This window comes from Pithys albifrons, chromosome 15 (assembly GCF_047495875.1).
Source record: "Pithys albifrons albifrons isolate INPA30051 chromosome 15, PitAlb_v1, whole genome shotgun sequence".
In the NCBI taxonomy this organism is placed as follows: domain Eukaryota; kingdom Metazoa; phylum Chordata; class Aves; order Passeriformes; family Thamnophilidae; genus Pithys; species Pithys albifrons.
In genome coordinates this window covers 8643947-8648973 of record NC_092472.1, presented here as the reverse complement: position 1 = coordinate 8648973, position 5027 = coordinate 8643947, and positions in this window count along the sequence as shown.

Genomic DNA, 5027 nt, shown 5'->3' with positions numbered 1-5027 from the left:
TGAAGTTGTTCCCCAAGCAGATTCCTTCCTCTGGGTCCTTTTATTTATTCTTTTCTTCTTATTTTCAACACTTACTGTTTTGCAGATTTGTCAGCATTACAGGTGGCGTCCCAGTGGCAGTTTGTGTTGGCCCTGCAGGGCTGCTTGGGGTTCCTGTGCCCTGAAGGGGACAACAACTGTGTGGGGATGGGGCCAGAAGGCAGAAACTGTGAGGAAAGGAGAGACTGGGCTGGGGGTTCAGCACTGGCATCTTGACAAAAAAAAAATTGAATTTGTGTTTGTGAATGGAAATGGCTTTGGGGGAAAAATCCTAGAGAGAATGGGGTGGCCAGTGCTGCTGCTGTCGCGTCGTCTGTCCCTGCAAAACCTCACTGCTCCTGACCGGGGTTATTGTGCTGCCTAATTGCTTTTGGATGGTGTTCAGGCAGCAAAGTGGGGCAGCAGCAGCTCTCCAGGGTGGTTTAACTCTTCTGCAGGGTGTAATTTCTGGTTGGTTACATGGGGAGGTGACCTGGGAGACTGGGTGGGCAGCGCTGGGGCTGGAGCCAAGGGGTGCGGGAGCTGTGGCAGTGCCAGACAGCAGGACCTTAGAAATGGACAGGAGCTAAGTGAGCAGTGAGTGCAACCAGAAAAAGGATTTTACTAAAAGAGAGGGAAGTTAAAACCTGCAGTTCAGTGAGGAAGGAGAAGAGGTGACTTCAAAGGGTTTGGGGAGCAGGATAGTCCATGAATCTGCACTGTGCACACTGGGACCCATTCCACAGGCACAGAATGAATTAATGTGTCAGAAGTGTTCGGAGGGAAGAAGGTCTGTTTCAGAACCCCAGCCCTGAGCAGACTGGGGGAGCACAGGGCATTTAAGAGCTGTGGGACCTCCCTTTGCTCCGTGTAGGAGACAGTGTTAATCGCTTGGGCTTAGCGGCGTGCAGTGGATGCCGGGGAGGAACAGGAGGCCTGTTAAACAGGAGGAAATGGTTTGCTGTCTAGATAGGCTTAACACAATATAAACTACATGGTGCTCACAGAAAGTTAAAGCCTGAAGTGGTGAAGGAGCTGGAGTCACCCAGCGCAGCAGTGCGGGTGTGAATGGGGTGAGGGGTTTCCTCACAGTGTTGGTTGGAGTTAATGCCGAAGCACAGTGCCATGTGCCTTTTCCTTCAGACACAAAGGTACCTGCAATGACAACTGTGAGGCAGTCTTTGAATTGTAATTGTAATTGTAATTCATTGTCCAGTGTCTTGTTTGAGAATTGCACCTTTGGCCAGGGTACATCTCACCAAAGATGCTGTGGAAGTGCCCCAAGCCTTCATCTTGGTTCTCATTTAGTTTAGAAATGTAATTAAAGAAGGGTAAAAAAAGAAGCAACAGAGTTACTGACTCTCCAAAAGTGAAGGGTTTGGGCCAGACTCCTGCTAGGAAAATAAACAGGATTTCTTTTTTTTTTGTTTCAAGTTCTTCCCATATATTGAATTTCCATGCTCAGTGACAAGGGGGATCTGCCCGAGTGAACAGCAATTGGATTCAGATGGCTCTGAGTTCCACTCGGATTTGCTTTGGAAAGCTGGAGCTGTTCTTGGAGGGCAGGGTTTGGACCTGAACTTGAGGCCTTGTTCTTTAAAGAGCGTAGACCCTGCAGTCTGGTTATCAAGTTGTAACTTTTCATGGCTGTGCCTGGAAATGGTTTTCCTGCCCAGCAGTGCTGTGACAGAGCCCTTCCTGAATCAGGCCAGCATTTGCTAATCTGAGCCTAGAAACCCTTTTAATTGAGGCAGGTTGCAGAGGTCAGCTCTTTTGGCACATGTGGGTGCATGTGCCCACTCACCCTCTTTCCCAGCTCCTCTCCTGCAAAAGGAGGAAACCCAGGCTGGGATAATTTCTGCAGAGAGCCAGTAAATTTGGGATGGTGGGGAGTGGTTTGAGCTCATCCCAAGTGTGCCCACCACCAAGACGCCCTGACATGGGGCTATGCTGGGAAGGGGAGAACCCTGGCAGTGGGGTGGGAGATATTTCGGTGGTGGGAGAAGTTATGGTGGTCACCATGAGCACCAGGGTTCCTCTGGGCATTTCATGGCGACAGCAGATGATCCCAGGGAGACTGCTTTAGGAGCTGGGGGGATTGAAGATGCTCCATGCCTTGGGTGATAAATGAGTTGTGGCCCAGGTTTGGAAATGGGGCAGGGAAGGATGTGAGTGACAGAGGATTCATATCCCGGAAACGCTGTGGTGTAACGGCTTGGGAATTCAGCGGAATAAGTGCATTTGCATGTCCTGTTGCAAACAATCTGCTTAATGTGGGAAGCAGAGTTTCCTGTAGCACCAAGCCAGTGGGGAAGGGAAAACCCTGAGAGCCAGGAAGGGCTGGGGAGAATTAAGCAGGTAAAGCCATTAGCAGTGACCACCTCTTTGTGTGGGGATTACACAAAGCTGATGCTTTTGGATACTCAGTATCTCAGGAGGAGCCAGGGCTGTGAGCTGGGGCCTCCTCCCCCTCCTGAGAGACTCGACCCTAGAGCTGGGATTAGCACTTGCCACAGGCCACCCTCACTAGGCAGAACTAATTGCTGCACGTGCTGAGAGAGACCCCAACCTGCACGAACTGCGGCAATGCTGCGAGGTGGAGGTTTGGCAGACCTTGCTATGGCAAATCCCCCCCTTCTTCACAACAGGACCTGCCCCATGGAAGTTGCTCCTCTTTATTGAATGGATTTACACTGTCCCACTACTCTTGCCAGGAATTTACCCCAACTCCTTCCACAACTCAGGAACTCTTCAGGTACTGGCTCTAAAAACAGAGTCACAGAACAAATGGGAATAGCTGTGCTGTCCAAAGAGCTTGTTTCAGTCAGCACATCCTGAAGTGGTTTGGCATAACCTGTGCTCAAGAAAGGCTTGGGACAGTGGGGAGGGAGGTCTGGGGTGCAGCAGAGGGTGCTGGGGATGGTGTGTGGAGGTGGGGGGACGGGCAGTGCTGCTGCACCCCAGTGGCAGGGAGAGCTGCAGGGATGGGCATCACGAGGCGCCAGGCTGTGGCTGTGGCTGCAGGGGCTCCCTCAGCCCCTGCCGGAGCCTCCGAGGGGACGGCGCTCCTCCACGGCATCGTGGTGCCCGACACTGCGTCCCACAGCTCCCGTCCTGAGATGTGTGTGTCCTCCGGCAGCCTTTCCAAAATGCCAACCACAGGAAAGCAGCAGAAACCCAAGCTTTCCTTTTGCTTGGACTTCCATCAGTTCCCAGAGTTTAATAACAGACTATTCCAGGCTCCTCGCTCCGGTTGGTTTGGCTCACCAGGCTGGGGCCGAGCGCTGTCTCATGGGCGAAGTAGCAGCGGAGTGAGAGGAAGGGGAAGGAGAAGCCACGTTGAGGGATGAGCGGTTTTGCTAGGAGTGTAACCCCACTCCCCACGGGGGTCCCTGGCCAGCCCCGGCCCCACGCAGGGGGCAGCGGGGGCTCCCCGGGGTAGTCGCAGCACCAGCATCCATGGAGAAGTGGGGGGGACCCAGCGCTTCGCGGGACCCTTTCAGCTCCGCTCGCTCCATTTGTCCGCCAGATGCTGAGCCAGATGTCGGCGCTCCGGTGCCCGCCCGCTGGCAGCGGCAGCGCGGGGAGGGATGCCCGGTCTGCTCCCGGCGTCTCCGCACCGCCACCTCCCGGGCATCCCGCGGCTCGGGACGCGGCCGGGCTTGCAGAGGGGAAGCGGAATTCCCGTGTGCCGGCCTCCAGCAGCCTGGGGGGCAGAGTTTATTTATTTTCTTAATTGATGAGTGCCTCCCGCCCTCGTAACTTGCCCCTGCCCCGTCCCGCCGGCTCCCGCTCGGAAACCAGAGAAGAAAGAGCAACAGCCCTGGTGCTCCCTGCGCGGGCTTCCTTGGCTGAAAATCATCAAGCCTTGGAATAATTTAGGTGGGAAAAGCCCTCTAAGATAGTCGAGTCCAACCGTTGCCCCAGCACTGCCAAGGCCACCACTAAAATGTGTTACCAAGTGCCACATCTACATGGCTTTTAAATGCCTGCAGGCATGGGGATTCCACCACTGTCCTGGGCAGCCTCTGCCAGGGCTGGACAATCTTTTTGGGATGGAAATTTTCCCTAATATCCAATCTAAACCTCATCTGGCACAACTTGAGGCCGTTTCCTCTTGTCCTATCATTTGTTATCTGGGAGAAGAGCCAGATAGCTGCACCTAGCTGCACACTCCTGTCAGCGAGTTGTAGGGAGTGAGAAGGTCCCTCCTGAGCCTCCTTTTCTCCAGGCTGAGCCCCCCCAGCTCCCTCAGCTGCTCCTCATAAGACTTGTGCTCCAGACTCTTCCCCAGTTCTCTTGCCTCCCCTGGACACACTTCAGCCCCAGCTGCACTTGTCCTTTCTTTCCTTCCTTCCTTTCCTTTCCTTTCCCTTCCTTCCTTTCCTTTCCTTTCCTTTCCTTTCCTTTCCTTTCCTTTCCTTTCCTTTCCTTTCCTTTCCTTTCCTTTCCTTTCCTTTCCTTTCCTTTCCTTTCCTTTCCTTTCCTTTCCTTTCCTTTCCTTTCCTTTCCCTTCCTTCCTTTCCTTTTCCTTCCTTCCTTCCTTCCTTCCTTCCTTCCTTCCTTCCTTCCTTCCTTCCTTCCTTCCTTCCTTCCTTCCTTCCTTCCTTCCTTCCTTCCTTCCTTCCTTCCTTCCTTCCTTCCTTCCTTCCTTCCTTCCTTCCTTCCTTCCTTCCTTCCTTCCTTCCTTCCTTCCTTCCTTCCTTCCTTCCTTCCTTCCTTCCTTCCTTCCTTCCTTCCTTCCTTCCTTCCTTCCTTCCCACCTTCCTTCCCACCTTCCTTCCCACCTTCCTTCCTTCCCACCTTCCTTCCCTCCTTCCTTCCCGCCTGCCTCCCTCCCTCCCTTTACTTCATGCTTCAGTAAACCTCTCCCATCACACGTGGGCTCTCTTCACTTACTGGGAAAGATCTTCAAGTGTAATGATTTTATTAAATCTTATAATTCTCCTTTTTTCCCCCACCTCACCTCTCACCCTGAGGACAAGCTCCCCGAGGTGAGCATGGTTTCC